The sequence below is a fragment of the Pongo abelii genome, chromosome 16, assembly GCF_028885655.2.
Source record: "Pongo abelii isolate AG06213 chromosome 16, NHGRI_mPonAbe1-v2.0_pri, whole genome shotgun sequence".
NCBI classification, from domain to species: Eukaryota; Metazoa; Chordata; class Mammalia; order Primates; family Hominidae; genus Pongo; species Pongo abelii.
This window is the reverse complement of record NC_072001.2, coordinates 81,746,276-81,763,847: the sequence shown is the minus strand read 5'-3', so window position 1 is coordinate 81,763,847 and position 17,572 is coordinate 81,746,276. Positions and strand designations below refer to the sequence as shown.

The 17,572-nt window shown below is 45.1% G+C and overlaps 1 pseudogene; it reads right to left on the bottom strand.

Annotated features, from left to right (window-relative positions):
* Nucleotides 1-2,734: 2,734 nt before the first annotated feature.
* Nucleotides 2,735-17,334, bottom strand: LOC100457997 (RWD domain-containing protein 1-like; annotated as a pseudogene).
* Nucleotides 17,335-17,572: the final 238 nt, after the last annotated feature.

The window sequence follows — 17,572 nt, the reverse complement described above, 5'->3', positions numbered from 1 at the left end:
TGTGTTATTTTCCAGCCTGCAATAGATTAGAAGCAGCAGTATAGAAGCAGCTAGAGGCACAATTAGAGCATCTTTACCACCACTGCAAAGTGCTACATGAAGGTAAAAATGCTGATTGCCCATGCCATTTTGGAAGGCGAGGTCTGGAGCATCTCTCCAAGACCGTATTAGAATTTCTTTACTAGCATTCTGCAAGCCAGGGCGGCATTCCAGAATTTCATTTTTAAGTACATGTTAGTGTCTGGCACAGATAATAAAACACATGCTGCATGCCGATGAAATTTAATGTTCAAGCTAAATAATAAAATGTTTTATTTATGGGCAAATTTTACATCTCCCCATAGGGAGATAAGTTAGTGCGCAAGCCCTTCCCACTTCTCCTAGGTCTGATGCGAAGCCAGCTTGTCTCCCCTTGATACCCCAGGGGAAAGACAGGGGGTGGCGGGGTGGGGATAAGGTAAGGAATACAGGGAGAGAAAGCTCTATACTTATTAGCCTGGGTACAATGTAGCTGAATGACAATTTTACTGGGTTTTCGGTGTAAGGACAGTGGAGGAAGAAGTTAAACAGGACTACCTTTCTGACCTTGGCCGAGTCTCAGTTGTTAAGTTAGGCAGGATTGATGGAGAGGGCTGTGTTCGAGAACTTAAAAACAAACAAACAAACAAACAAAAAAACACCTCTAAAGAGACCACAGATAATTATGATTAGGAAGGATTCCCAGCCCTTACAGACCTTATCCTTATCAACTTGCTCTTTCATTTCAGGAGTCAATCAGCAAATGTTGATTAAGCTCTTATCATGTGCCAGGCATTGATCCTAGGTACTGGGGATAAAGAGTATGAAGCAAATCAGAGGCCTTTTTCTCAAGGAGCTTGCATTCCAAGCACAGGTTATGGGGCATAAACATGAGATTTCATGAGAAGGAGGCAGCCCCTGAAGGTCTAGAGGAAGGGCATTCCAAAGAGAAGGACAAGCAAGGGGCCGACAGCGTGTGTCACCACATTCCAGGAAAGTGGGGAGTGGAGTGAGACAGGGTGGGGGTCTGGAGGAGGGGGTAGACCATGCAGGGCCATGGCAAGGCAGTAGGATAAGCTGTGTCTCAAGCAGAGGAGTGATATTGTCAAAGCTCACCCTGGCTGAACTGTGGCAGTTTGGGGAAGAAGCTGTTGTATTCCATTTGACAGACAATGGTGGCTTGACTGGGGGCAGTTGTGGAGGTGTAGGAAGAGGCTGGATTTAGGATATATCCTGCAAAGGGAGCTGATGAGTCCTTCTGATGAATTGGATGCTTGTGCAAGGGTTGAGCTCAGTTGTCTGAGCAAGTGGGTGAATGGTGGCATCATTTGGAGGAGAAAACTAGTATTTCTTTTTTTTTTTTTTCTTTTTGAGACAGAGTCTCGCTCTGTCACCCAGGCTGGAATGCAGTGGCACAATCTCGGCTCACTGCAATCTCTGCCTCCTGCGTTCAAGTGATTCTCGTGCCTCAGCCTCCCGAGTAGCTGAGATTACAGATTAATTACAGATTACAGAGTGCACCATCATGCCAGGCTAATTTTTGTATTTTTAGTAGAGACGGGGTTTCACCATGTTGGCCAGGCTGGTCTCAAACTCCTGACCTCAGGCTATCCACCCACCTCGGCCTCCCAAAGTGCTGGGATTACGGTGTGAGCCACCGTGCCTGGCTGAAAAAACTGGTATTTCTTTAAGTTTGAGATGCCATTAACTATCCATGAGGAATAATATTTAGGAAGTTGGATGTGAGCTTAGAGACGGGTTGGAGATTTTTTAAAATGTGAGGGTCGTCAGCACATAGAAAGTGTTGAAGCTACAGGACTGAGAACAGAGAACACTTAGGAAGGGATAAGAGAGAAGCCTGAGCCCTGGGCATGCTACCCTTTAGAGAACTGATGGAGGAGGAGAAGCCAGCAGATGAGACTAGGAAAAACGGCTGGAGACGAAGGAGGAGAAGCTAGTGGAATTAGTCACCACGTCAAATGCTGCTGGGAATTTGAGTAAGATGAAGACAGAGAAGTGATCTGTAGCTCTGGGCTGATATAGGTCACTGGTGACTCTGAGAAGGGTCTTTTTAGAGTCAGCATGGATAGAAGAGCCCCATTAGAGTGGACAGAGGCATTTACTTATATACCAAGGACACCAAGAACACCAAGAAATGAGTAACGTCAGTTGGCTCTGGGGAGGGAAACCAGGTGGCTGGGACTAGGAGTGGAGATAAGCTTACTTTTCATCATGTGCTTCTTTTGTACTATGTTACAAGCACCTATTCAAAATGCCACAATGGGGTGAGGAAAGAATGGGCAGTAAAACAGAAGAGTGGGGACACCAAATATAGACAACTCCTAGGAGATGTGCTGGGAAAAGGAAAAGAGAAATGGGTTAATGTGGGGCCATGCTAAGGTTTCCTAAGAGGTTGTTTATGCATGGATGAGAGTGGTCCTGCAGAGAAGGGGAGATGGACAGTGTGGGAAGGAGAGGCGATAACTGCAGAAGCGAGATCCTTAAAGAGGCCCAGGTGCGGCTGACCTGAGACGGAAGTCAGGACAGACATTTCATCTCATGTGGCAGGAAGGAAGGTGGGGCTGTAGGTTTAAATACAGTGCGATAGTGGAATAGGCAGGGGAGATGCTGAGGTCATCGGTTAAGGGTGTCTGTGTTGGGGCAGGGAGAAGATATTGAAGTTTCAAGAAAAGAGAATGGAGGCCTGACCTGGCCGCTACCCACTCTCCTGGCGCAGCCACAGTCTCGGCTGCTGCAGGATGCCTGGGGGTCTGGGCGATCCACGGACAGCAGTGAGGGCTACAATGACAGATTACGGCAAAGAGCAGAGCAGTGAGTTGAAGGCTAGGGAGTCCACCTACCCTGTCTCCTTCACAGACAGGTGTCTCTCAGCTACCACTGCATAGCTCCAGTCCTGCTCACGTTCTCTAACCAGCAGTATGTCCGTGCTATAAGGATGTTCAGGGGATGAGTGAAGAGGAGTCTGAAAGTGTCATTAGCTGGCTTGATTGCACCTTGATCCAACTCTGCTGACAACTAGTCTTCCAAAATACAAATGGACTCTCATCATACCACATTCTCCTTCAGTAGTGCTTCACTTGACGAGGTCGTGCTAAGTATTATCAGAAAATCCACCTGGCCAGGTGCAATAGCTCATGCCTGTAATCCCAGCACTTTGGAAAGCCGAGGTAGGAGGATCGCTCAAGCCTAGGAGTTTGAGAGCAGCCTGGGCAATGGGGTGAGATCCTTGCCTCTACAAAAGAAATTTTTTAAAAAAATTAGCTGGCCATTGATCTGTTCTGTCTCTACAGATTTGGCTGAGCTTCATTCTACTGATCTTTCCAACCACTTTATTTTAGTTGTCCCTCATGGTGGCAGCCCTTCTTGGGCTCCCTCAGGGTTGCCCCATGCTCTGAGCATCCATGACAATCCTTGGCTCCTCAATACCCCAAAGCCAACAACAGTCCAATACCAATATTATATTGTCTCCACTCCATCATCACCAACCCAATGCCAATATCCAAGGCCAACACCTCAGATTCACCCATCCCCTTGTCCCATCACCAATATCTCTCCCCATAGCTATCTGATGTGTTGCTACCAGCTGCTCTTCTGAATTCCTGGTAGTCCCAGCTCTGTCCCATTCCTATATTCCCATGCTACCCTACTCCCTGGTGGCCCCTCACCACCAAGAAGCATCCAAGGAGCCAAAGGACCACAGCTGAAGATCCTCTCAGTCAAAGAAGAATCAAGGCAGGCCTCCAAATGCAGAGGAACCCAACTAGAAGGGAAGTATTTCCGCCTTTTTCTTCCCAGAGACGCTCCACCCACAACTACCACACTTCAAGTTTATGACCCTAAACCTCAACTAGGCACTCAACACTGCCAAATGAACCTCAAACTGCCTTAGGAAATCTGCTTACCATTCCCTAGAGTGATCATTTCATACATTCTTTCTTCTTCTCTGATTTGAAATTTTAAGTCAGTTTATTAAGTTCAACAATGAAAGCTATCAGAAGAGTATTCTCAGCTTGGCGTGGTGGCTCATGCCTGTAATAACAGCACTTTGGGAGGCTGAGGTCAGAGGATTGCTTGAGACCAGGAGTTCAAGACCAGCCATAGACAGACCTTGTCTCTACAAAGAATTTTAGATATTAACCAGATGTGGTAGTGCACACTTGTAGTCCCAGCTACTTGGAAGGCTCACATGAGCCCAGGAAGTTGAGGCTGCAGTGAACTATGATCACACCACTGCACTCCAGCCTCGGTGACAGAGCGAGACCCTGTCTCAAAAAAAAAAAAAAAAAAAAATTCTCCTTATAATTATTTCTTCTTGGAGAAAAGGAAAGGAAAATCAAAACCCTCTGAGCATAGCCAGGATGCTGTGGCAGTTGAGCTTCTCTACAGATGGGGACAGTCCTCTGGTCAGTGGAGTCACTCTCTGGGTCAGCAAGTTTGGAGTCTGGATCATCCTCCTCATCCCCCAGCTCCAGGTCATACATTTCCTGGAACAAAGACTCAATTACCTCCACATTGTTTCCAGTATCCTCCAAGAACTGGATATCAGATGTGTCAAGATTTGGATCTGTTTCAAGTAGCTGTTTCCCACTTAATTTATTTTTTCCTGCTTGTTCTTCTTCCATCCATTTCTTTTTAATTTCCAAGCCTTCTGCAGCAAACTCGGCCTTCCAGTTTAAGACATTCTCAATTATAACAGGAATACCATGGAATAATTGCTTTTCAACTTATTTGGATTTTTTGTTTCTTTTTTTTCTTCTCTTCTAGTTTTCTTTAATCTGATCTATTTCATTTAATTTTTCTTGCACAGCTGTCACTAAAGATCATCACCATACCAAGATTTTCTTCAGCCTGTAATGCTAAGAATTTTTAAATGTCTGAGACTTTATCTTCTAGATTTTCTGAGAATACTTCATAAAGGCAAGCTTTATTTGGGTATTTCTCCTTGTCTGTAAACTTGAGGGTAGTCTGGACAGTTTCATCATTTTCTCCAGCCTCAGATGTCACAGTAATGGTGAAGTTCGGTGGATTTTCTTTTTTTTTCTTTATTATTTTTTTTGAGACAAAACCTCACTCTGTTGCCCAGGCTGGAGTGTAGTGGCACAATCACAGCTTAGTGCAGCCTCTACCTCCTGGGTTCAAGCCATCCTGCCACTCAGCCTCACTCCTGTAGTCCCAGCACTTTGGGAGGCCAGGGTGGGAGGGTTGCTTGAGCCCAGGAGTTCGAGACTAGCCTGGGCAACAAAGCGAGACCTCATCTCTAAAGATAAAATAAAAATTAAAAAAAAAAAAAAGGATAGCCAAATAGGAACAGCTCCAGTCTACAGCTCCCAGTGTGAGCGATGCAGAAGACAGGTGATTTCTGCATTTCCAACTGAGGTACCGGGTTCATCTCACTAGGGCTTGTCGGACAGTGGGTGCAGGACAGTGGGTGCAGCGCACCGAGTGTGAGCCGAAGCAGGGCAGGGCATCCCCTCACCCGGGAAGTGCAAGGGATTGGGGCATTCCCTTTCCTAGCCAAGGGAAGCCATGACAGATGGTACCTGGAAAATCAGGACACTCCCACCCTAATACTGCGCTTTTCCAACGGTCTTAGCAAACGGCACACCAGGAGATCATATCCCGTGCCTGGCTTAGAGGTTCCCACGCCCACGGAACCTCGCTCACTGCTAGCACGGCAGTCTGAGATCGAAATGCAAGGCGGCAGCGAGGCTGGGGGAGGGGCGTCCACCATTGCTGAGGCTTGAGTAGGTAAACAAAGTGGCTGGGAAGCTTGAACTGGTTGGAGCCCACCACAGCTCAAGGAGGCCTGCCTGCCTCTGTAGACTCCACCTCTGGGGGCAGGGCATAGCTGAAAAAAAGGCAGCAGAAACTACTGCAGATTTAAACATCCCTGTCTGACAACTTTGAAGAGAGTAGTGGTTCTCCTAGCATGCAGTTTGAGATCGGAGAACAGACAGACTGCCTCCCCAAGTGGGTCCCTGACCCCCAAGTAGCCTAACTGGGAGACACCTCCCAGTAGGGGCTGACTGACACCTCATACAGCTGGGAGCCCCTCTGAGACAAAGCTTCCAGAGGAAGAATCAGGCAGCAACATTTGCCATTCTGCAATATTTGCTGTTCTGCAGCCTGCGCTGGTGATACCCAGCAAACAGGGTCTAGAGTGGACCTCCAGCAAACTCCAACAGACCTGTAGCTGAGGGTCCTGACTGTTAGAAGGAAAACTAACAAACAGAAAGGACACCCACACCAAAACCCCATCTGTACGTCACCACCATCAAAGACCAAAGGTAGATAAAACCACAAAGATGGGGAGAAACCAGAGCAGAAAAGCTGAAAATTCTAAAAATCAGAGTGCCTCTCCTCCTCCAAAGGAACACAGCTCCTTGCCAGCAACGGAACAAAGCTGGATGGAGAATGATTTCGACCAGTAGAGAGAAAAAGGCTTCAGATGATCGGTAATAACAAACTTCTCTGAGCTAAAGGAGGATGTTCAAACCCATCGCAAAGAAGCTAAAAACCTTGAAAAAAGATTAGATGAATGGCTAACTAGAATAAACAGCGTAGAGAAGATTTTACATGACCTGATGGAGCTGAAAACCACGGCACGAAAACTACATGATGCATGCACGAACTTCAGTAGCCAATTTGATCAAGTGGAAGAAAGGGTATCAGTGATTGAAGATCAAATGAATGAAATGACGTGAGAAGAGAAGTTTAGAGAAAAAAGAGTAAAAAGAAATGAATAAAGCCTCCAAGAAATATGGGACTACGTGAAAAAACCAAATCTACGTCTGATTGGTGTACCTGAAAGTGACGGGGAGAATGGAACCAAGTTGGAAAACATTCTTCAGGATATTATCCAGGAGTACTTCCCCAACCTAGCAAGGCAGGCCAACATTCAAATTCAGGAAATACAGAGAACACCACAAAGATAAGAGCAACTCCAAGACACATAATTGTCAGATTCAGCAAAGTTGAAATGAAGGAAAAAATGTTAAGTGCAGCCAGAGAGAAAGGTCGGGTTACCCACAAAGGGAAGCCCATCAGACTAACAGCGGATCTCTCGGCAGAAACTCTACAAGCCAGAAGAGAGTAGGAGCCAATATTCAACATTCTTAAAGAAAAGAATTTTCAACCCAGAATTTCATATCCAGCCAAACTAAGCTTCATAAGTGGAGAAATAAAATCCTTTACAGACAAACAAATGCTGAGAGATTTTGTCACCAGGAGGCCTGCCTTACAAGAGCTCCTGAAGGAAGCACTAAACATGGAAACGAACAACTGGTACCAGCCACTGTAAAAACATGCCAAATTGTAAAGACCATCGATGCTAGGAAGAAACTGCATCAACTAATGAGCAAAATAACCAGCTAACATCATAATGACAGGATCAAATTCACACATAACAATATTAACCTTAAATGTAAATGGGCTAAATGCTCCAATTAAGAGACACAGACTGGCAAATTGGATAAAGAGTCAAGACCCATCAGTGTGCTGTATTCAGGAGACCCATCTCACATGCAGGGACGCACATAGGCTCAAAATAAAGGGATGGAGGAAGATCTACCAAGCAAATGGAAAACAAAGAAAAAGCAGGGGTTGCAATCCTAGTCTCTGATAAAACAGACTTTAAACCAACAAAGATCAGAAGAGACAAAGAAGGCCATTACATAATGGTAAAGGGATCAATTTAACAAGAAGAGCTAACTATCCTAAATATATATGCACCCAATACAGGAGCACCCAGATTCATAAAGCAAGCCCTTAGAAACCTACAAAGAGACTTAGACTCCCACATAATGATAATGGGAGACTTTAACACCCCACTGTCAACATTAGACAGATCAACGAGACAGAAAGTTAACAAGGATATCCAGGAATTGAACTCAGCTCTGCACCAAGTGGACCTAATAGACATCTACAGAACTCTCCACCCCAAATCAACAGAATATACATTCTTCTCAGCACTACATCACACTTATTCCAAAATTGACCACATAATTGGAAGTAAAGCACTCCTCAGCAAATATAAAAGAACAGAAATTATAAAGAACTGTCTCTCAGACCACAGTGCAATCAAACTAGAGCTCAGGATTAAGAAACTCACTCAAAACCACTCAACTACATGGAAACTGAACAACCTGCTCCTGAATGACTACTGGGTACATAACAAAATGAAGGCATAAATAAAGATGTTCTTTGAAACCAATGAGAACAAAGACACAACATACCAGAATCTCTGGGACATATTTAAAGTAGTGTGTAGAGGGAAATTTATAGCACTAAATGCCCACAAGAGAAAGCAGGAAAGATCCAAAATTAACACCCTAACATCACAATTAATAGAACTAGAGAAGCAAGAGCAAACACATTCAAAAGCTAGCAGAAGGCAAGAAATAACTAAGATCAGAGCAGAACTGAAGGAGATAGAGACACAAAAAAACCCTTCAAAAAATCAATGAATCCAGGAGCCGGTTTTTTGAAAAGATCAACAAAATTGATAGACTGCTAGCAAGACTAATAAAGAAGAAAAGAGAGAAGAATCAAATAGATGCAATAAAAAATGATAAAGGGGATATCACCACTGATCCTACAGAAATACAAACTACCATCAGAGAATACTATAAACACCTCTACACAAATAAACTAGAAAATCTAGAAGAAATGGATAAATTCCTCGACACATACACCCTCCCAAGACTAAACCAGGAAGAAGTTGAATCCCTAAATAGACCAATAACAGGCTCTGAAATTGAGGCAATAATTAAGAGCCTACCAACCAAAAAAAGTCCAGGACCAGATGGATTCACAGCTGAATTCTACCAGAGGTATAAAGAGAAGCTGGTACCATTCCTTCTGAAACTATTCCAATCAATAGAAAAAGAGGGAATCCTCCCTAACTCATTTTATGAAGCCAGCATCATCCTGATACCAAAGCCTGGCAGAGACACAACAAAAAAAGAGAATTTTAGACCAATATCCCTAATGAACATCGATGCAAAAATCCTCAATAAAATACTGGCAAACTAAATCCAGCAACACATCAAAAAGCTTATCCACCATGATCAAGTTGGCTTCATCCCTGGGATGCAAGGCTGGTTCAACATACGCAAATCAATAAACGTAATCCAGCATATAAACAGAACCAAACACAAAAACCACATGATTATCTCGATAGATGCAGAAAAGGCCTTCGACAAAATTCAACAGCCCTTCATGCTAAAAACTCTCAATAAACTAGGTTTTGATGGGACATATCTCAAAATAATAAGAGCTATTTATGACAAACCCACAGCCAATATCATAGTGAATCGGCAAAAACTGGAAGCATTCCCTTTGAAAACTGGCACAAGACAGGGATGCCCTCTCTCACCACTCCTATTCAACATAGTGTCGGAAATTCTGGCCAGGGCAATCAATCAGGAGAAAGAAACAAAGGGTATTCAATTAGGAAAAGAGGAAGTCAAATTGTCCCTGTTTGCAGATGACATGATTGTACATTTAGAAAACCCCATCGTCTCAGCCCAAAATCTCCTGAAGCTGATAAGCAGCTTCAGCAAAGTCTCGGGATACAAAATCAATGTGTAAAAATCACAAGCATTCCTATACACCAATAACAGACAAACAGAGAGCCAAATCATGAGTGAACTCCCATTCACAATTGCTTCAAAGAGAATAAAATACCTAGGAATCCAACTTACAAAGGATGTGAAAGACCTCTTCAAGGAGAACTACAAACCACTGCTCAACGAAATAAAAGAGGACACAAACAAATGGAAGAACATTCCATGCTCGTGGATAGGAAGAATCAGTATCGTGAAAATGGCCATACTGCCCAAGGTAATTTATAGATTCAGTGCCATCCCCATCAAGCTACCAATGACTTTCTTCACAGAATTGGAAAAAACTACTTTAAAGTTCATATGGAACCAAAAAAAGAGTCTGAATTGCCAAGACAATCCTAAGCCAAAAGAACAAGGCTGGAGGCATCATGCTACCTGACTTCAAACCATACTACAAGGCTACAGTAACCATAACAGCATGATACTGCTACCAAAACAGAGATATAGACCAATGGAACAGAACAGAGCCCTCAGAAATAATACCACACATCTACAACCATCTGATCTTTGACAAACCTGACAAAAACAAGAAATGGGGAAAGGATTCCCTATTTAATAAATGGTTCTGGGAAAACTGGCTAGCCATATGTAGAAAGCTGAAACTGGATCCTTTCGTTACACCTTATACAAAAATTAATTCAAGATGGATTAAAGACTTAAATGTTAGAACTAAAACCATAAAAACCCTAGAAGAAAACCTAGGCAATACCATTCAGGACATACATAGGCCTGGGCAAGGACTTCATAACTAAAACACCAAAAGCAATGGCAACAAAAGCCAAAATTGACAAATGGAATATAGTTAAACTAAAGAGCTTCTGCACAGCAAAAGAAACTACCATCAGAGTGAACAGGCAACCTACAGAATGGGAGAAAATTTTTACAATCTACACATCTGACAAAGTGCTAATATCCAGAATCTACAAAGAACTTAAACAAATTTACAAGAAAAAACCAAAGAACCCCATCAAAAAGTGGGCAAAGGATATGAACAGACACTTCTCAAAAGAAGATATTTATGCAGCCCACAGACACATGAAAAAATGTTCATCATCACTGGCCATCAGAGAAATGCAAATCAAAACCACAATGAGATACCATCTCACACCAGTTAGAATGGCGATCATTAAAAAGTCAGGAAACAATAGGTGCTGGAGAGGATGTGGGGAAATAGGAACACTTTTGCACTGTTGGTGGGACTGTAAACTAGTTCAACCATTGTGGAAGACAGTGTGGCGATTCCTCAAGGATCTAGAACTAGAAATACCATTTGACCCAGCCATCCCGTTCCTGGGTATATACCCAAAGGATTATAAATCATGCTGCTATAAAAACACATGCACATGTATGTTTACTGCAGCACTATTCACAATAGCAAAGACTTGGAACCAACCCAAATGTCCACCAATGATGACTGGATTAAGAAAATGTGGCACATATACATCATGGAATACTATGCAGCCATAAAAAAGGATGAGTTCATGTCTTTGTAGGGACATGGATGAAGCTGGAAACCATCATTCTGAGCAAACTATCGCAAGGAGAGAAAACCAAACACTGCATGTTCTCACTTATAGGTGGGAATTGAACAATGAGAACACATGGACCCAGGAAGGGGAACATCACACACCGGGGCCTGTCATGGGGTAGGGGGAGCGGGGAGGGATAGCATTAGGAGATATACCTAATGTAAATGATGAGTTAATGGGTACAGCAAACCAACATGGCACATGTATACATGTGCAACAAACCTGCACGTGGTGCACACGTACCCTAGAACTTAAAGTATAATAAAAAATAAATAAAAATGAAAAAATGAGTGTATTGAATGAATAAACAATATCTTTGCCAACAAGGAGTGATGCCAAAAAGCTGGACACAATTTTTTGCAATGAGCATATATTACTCTTACAATCAGAACAATCAGAAGAAAACATATTATTATTATTATTATTATTATTGTTATTATTATTATGGAGTCTTGCTCTGTTGCCCAGGCTTGAGGGCAGTGGCAGGATCTTGGCTCAATTCAGCTTTTGCCTCCTGGGTTCAAGCGATCCTCCCACCTCATCCTCTTGAGTAGCTGGAATTACAGGTGAGCGCCACCACACCCAGCTAATTTTTGTATTTTTAGTGGAGATGGGGTTTCACCATGTTGGCCAGGCTGGTCTCAAACTCCTGACCTCAAGAGATCCGCCCACCTCGGCCTTCCAAAGTGCTGTGATTGCAGGCATGAGCCACTGCACCCAGCCAAGAAAATAGATTTTTAAAGCGGTGGTGGCCCTTGGAGTTCTGCCTTAGTCCTCTGTTTTCTCATTCAAATGGCCTCCCTGCACTCAGTCCTTTATGCCTGTGTTCCCTTCTCACCTGGCCGCTGTCAACTCCCACAAAACTCATCTCCCCTGCTCCTCTTCAGGCCCAGGTAGCCAGATGCCTGCAGGGCCTCTCCTCCTGAGATTCCCTGTTGCAAACATCCATGTCATCTCCAGGCCTCTGCCCGGCCCTGCTCCACTTCCTCTTCCCTACCTCAGTGACCAGCACCACCAGCCTCCCTGTGCTCTAGCCAGCATCCTGGAGGCGTCTCAGACTCCCCTGGCCCATATCCAACCCACCACCAAGCCCTGGCCTTCCACCTCACACGATCCCTCCTCCCATTCCTGCTGCCACCAGGGCCCCCTGTGTTCCTCTCGTTTCTCCTGTGTGGGCACCAGCTGCCCTGCCTCTATTCCTGCCTCAGCCAACCCATCCTCCACACTTCAGCCAGAGTGACCATCCTCTAGTGTAAATAGGGTCACCTGACACCCCTTCTTAAATATCTCTATCCTCACAGTCTGCAGGATAAAGTCCAAATTCCACAGCATGGGCCATTCAGGGTTCTCCGCCTACCTCTCTATTTACCAGTCTCCAGCTCCTCCCGTGCAGGGAACACCTCCAGGCCCTGTGTCTGCTGTTACTTCTGCCTGGAACGCCCTCTCCCTCTTATACTGGAAAACCACCCATTACAGGGCTCTGTTCTGTGAAGTCTTTCCTGACCCATCCAAATGGAGGTGTGGTTCTCTCCTCCACATTCCCATACAACTGTGTACCCCCCTCCCCACCCAACTGTGTGCCCTCAAGGGCAGGACACTGTGCAGCCTCAGCATCTGGTGCTGGCCTGGCACCGAGTTGAATGCTCATTCCCTGAGAACCCGCATAAGGTGCCCACACCAGGCCTTCCCAGTGGCTCTGAAAATGAGAGCATAGTGGGACCTGGGAGGTAGCCTTGGCCCTCGTGGGTAAAGATGGTGTCCTCCTTGTTCTTGGCTGTGTCCCATTGCCCAGCACAAGGCCTGACAATAGTAGGGGCTCAGTAAACACTCACTGAGGGCACAGAGGCATGCAGACATGAATAAAATGAACCCTGGGGCTGGAAAGGCCCACAGATCTTCTGCCTAGCCCACATCACCCACCTATGCCTCAACATTTCACAAAGGAGGAAGTTGAAGTCCCCCCAAGGGCAGGGACTTGCCCAAGGTGAAACACTGGATTCCTTCCCTGCCAAAAGACCAAAACCCAGGTGTCCTTCTTCCCAAGATTTCTTCCTCTCCAAAATCTACCAAGGCAAAAAAGCTTCCAAAAAGCAGGTGGGGCTTATTGCTGACACCCCCAGCCCCATGCCTGCGCACACACTGTGGGCCAGGCTTAGTGTTGGTGTTCTCAGGCATTACTGCACGTGCTCCCGTGTCAACATGAGGAGGGAGGCACTATTATTATCTCTGTTTTACATCTGAGAAATTGGAGGCTCAGGCTGCTGAGTTACATGGCAAGAAAGTGCAGAGGTCGGGCATGGTGGCTCACATCTGTAATTCCAACATTTTGGGAGACTGAGGTGGGAAGACCACTTGAACCCAGGAGTTTGAGACTAGCCTGGGCAAAATAGTGAGATCCCATCTCTAAAATATATATATATACATATATACACACACACACATACACACAGGTGTGATGGCATCTGCCTATAGTCCCAGCTATAGGAGGCTGAGGCAGGAGGATTGCTTGAGCCCAGGAGTGTGCACCACTGCACTGCAGCCTGGGTGACAGAGCAAGACCCTGTCTCCAAAAAATAAAAAATAAAATTAAGTGCTGGAGACAAAATTTGAATTCTGGGCTGGGTATGGTGGCTCATGCCTGTAATCCCAGCACTTTGGGAGCCCAAGGTTGGGGGGATCACTTGAGGTCAGGAGTTCGAGACCAGCCTGGCCAATATGGTGAAACCCTGTCTCCACTAAAAATACAAAAATTAGCTGGGTGTGGTGGTGCATGCCTGTAATCCCAGCTACTCGGGCGGGTGAGGCAGGAGAATTGCTTGAACCTGGGAGGCAGAGGTTGCAGTGAGCCAAGATCGCGCCACTGCCCTCCAGCCTGGGCAATATACCAAGACTGTGTCTCAAAAAAAGAAAAAATTGAACTCTGTTTGACCTGACTCCAAGATTGGCATTCTCAGATCCCACGCTCTGCCCCAGGATGGCTTGGCTAGGAGTGTCTGAGGAGCGGGGCTGGCAAAGCAGTGCCTCCTACATGAGGGAGAGGGAGAAGGCCTGATAGGGCGATGGCCTCTCTGGGACCTGGTCCAGCACTTGGAAGCCTGAGAGGAAGGGGGCCTCTCTTCCCAAACACCCTAAGGCAACATGGCACAGGCCCTTCTCCACCCCTGCCTCTGCTGGTCTTAAAACTTGCAGTGCATTTCCAAGGGGATAAACCTGAAGGGCTTCTATTCAGGTGAGAGAAAGGCAGGATCCAAATGAAAGTCAGGTTGCACCCAGAGATGTTCAAAGCTCTTGTCATGGGGCATGGGGACTCTTCCCTCCATGCCCTGTGGGCCCATCCAGTCCCTTTTCCACAAGCTAAACATGCCCCTCTGTGTCCCCAAACCAGCAATAGTTGTTGGTTTTCAACTGGATAAAGTCCAGATCCCTTAGCTTGGCATTCAAACTATTCTGGGATCCCATTTTTGACTATTTGTCCTACCTCATTCTCTCGCTAAGCAAGCTCTTTGCATCATCAAGTTAGGCTGCTCACCATTTCTCTAAACATGTTTGCTGCTTTCCTGCCTCCGAGGCTTTGCCCATGCCTTCCCCGCTAGAGTGCTTTTCATTCCCACATTGTATTGAAATCTTACCATCCTGGACAGGCATGGTGGCTCACACCTGTAATCCCAGCACTTTGGGAGGCTGAGGCAGGCGGATGACTTGAGGTCAGGAGTTTGAGACCAGCCCAGCCAACATGGCAAAACTCTGTCTCTACTAAAAACACAAAAATTAGCCATGTTTGGTGGTGTGCACCTGTAATCCCAACTACTCAGGAGGCTGAAGCAGAAGAATTGCTTGAACCCAGGAGGTGGAGGTTGTAGTGAACTGAGATTGCGCCACTGCACTCCAGCCTGGGCAACAGAGTGAGATGCTATCTCAAAAAAAAAAAAAAAAAAAAAAAGGAAAGAAAGACCATCCTTTTAAGCCCAGGTCCACTGGCACCTTCCCCTTCCATAGATTTTTTTTTCCTCCTCTGTTAAATCCCAGGGCACTTCACTTTGTACAGACCTGCTGGCTCATGTGTGGATTATTTGTGTCTGTGCCCTTCTCCTAGGTACCACATGTGAGGGCAGCAGCAGTGTCCTTTTCATCACCATAGCCCCCGAGGGCCATGTGCTCAGTAGGTGCTCTAGGAATGTCTATCGGACTAATAAAGGCATGAATGGACTCCTAAAATCAGTAGGAAGCATTTCTGATCCAGGAGAACCTGCATTTTAACAGGGACCACCACTTGCCCTAATGCAGAGAAATTATCCAAAACTAGGAAATAAAGCAAAAGGAGTATTACGTGCCCTTTAAAAGTCTCCTTAGAGTATGTCTGAATTAGTGCCCAGACTTTGTAAAAATTGATGTTATCTGTAGAAAATTGAGGTTGCAATTACTTTTTATATAGTTCAGAAAGAATCACCCTGAAGGTTATGATTTGGTTGTCCTGAAGGACATTAACCAGTTTTGTATGTTACTTAGCTATCTTAAGTAACCAGCATTCTTACTTAGCCATCTTAAGTAGCCAGCATTCTTTTTTCACTGACCATACTTCAATTTCTAATATCTTCCTTTGAACCAGCTTTGCCATTCTGCTGGGTTCCCTCATTCATGAGTTAAAAAAATCTTTCACTTGTGTTCACTGTATGTTTGTATAAGGGTTATGTCTTTTAAATTTTTGAAAATTATGCTTTGACACAACTTTGGGCACATTAAAATCATCTGTGGGGCACTTAAATGATATAGAATCCCAGCATTTTGGGAGGCCAAAGCAGGCAGATCACTTGAGCCCAGGAGTTTGAGATCAGCCTGGGCAACATGGCAAAAACCTGTCTCTACAGAAAATAAAAATAAAAAAATTAGCCAGGCATGGTGGCACACACCTGTGGTCCCAGGTACTCAGGAGGCCAAAGCAGGAGGATTGCTTGAGCCTGGGAGGTTAAGGCCGCAGTGAACCACGATCATGCCACTGCACTACAGCCTGGGTGACAGAAGAAGACCCTTTCTCAAAAAACGAAGATAGATACAGAAACCCAGGTTCTACCTCTGGGATTCTGATCCAGAAACTTCTGGATGGGACTTTGCTGCCTGTTTTTTTTAGTACTCTTAGAGAATTCTAATTAATAGTCAGAGCTGAGAACCTCTCTACTAAAGGGCAACAGCCTTTACTAGGCTTTTTTGTTATCACAAACAAGCACTCGTTAAATGTTTGCCATTATTGCCTGGCACAGTGCATGCACCTCTAATCCTAGTTACTTGGGAGGCTGCGGCGGGATGATTACTTGAGCCAGGAGTTCAAGTCTGTGGCACGATATGATTGTGTTTGAGAATAGCCACTGCACTCTAGCCAAGGCAACATGGTGATACTCCATCTCAAAAAAAAAAAAAAAAAAAAAAAAGCCTTTGTTATTGTTAGCTCTGATGATGGAACTTCAGACACAGGGATGAAGATTTGGTGTACCGGTACTCTGGGTGTTCCTGAAATCATACCAGCTTCACATTGGGCCTTTTGGATCATGAGAGGCCATGGTATACAATACCAGGTGTATCACTGTATTTGTTTCCTTGGCTGCTGTAACAAATGGCCATATACTTAGTAGCTTGCAACACAGATGTATTATCTTACATTTCTGGAGTTCAGAAGTCTGAAATAAGCCTTACCAGGCTAAAATCAGGGTGTGGCCAAGGCTGTTTTTTTCTGCAGGATCCAAGGGAGAGTCTGTTCCTTGCCTCTTCCAGCTCCCGGTGGCTGCCAGTGTTCTTTGGCTCATGGCTACATCACTCCAGTCTCTGCTTCCGTGGTCACATGGCCTTCTCCAGCCACCCACTTTGATCTCCTCCCTCTCCTTCTTATAAGGACCCTGTGATCACACTGGGCTCACCCAGATAAACCAAGATAATCTCTTCATCTCAAGATCCTTAATCTAATTGCACCTTCAAAGTCCCTTTTGCCACCTAAGGTAACAGTCACGCTTTCTGGAGATTAACGGGTGGACATTTGGGGAGGCATTATTCAGCCTACCAGAGTTACCCTTCTCTGCAGCCTCAGGATCCAAGGCATCACCCCCTGCTGAGAGCTGACCACTCCCCGACCACTCCACATCACTTGGAGCCATGGAGGACCCACTGTGTTCTCAGTGTAGGGGATCAGAGAGAGCAAGTGGAGGTTTTGCAAACCTCCAAAACTAGGGGTCTTATACTGAAAACAGCAATAAAATTGGAATTCCAGGAGACAAGAGGGATAATTTAGAGGCAGCTCTGGATGATGCAGCTGCCTGTGGGTGGTCTGTAAAGCCAACATGAATGTCTCCCTGTCACACAGTCAGGTCACCGCCACCTCTCTTCAATAGCAGT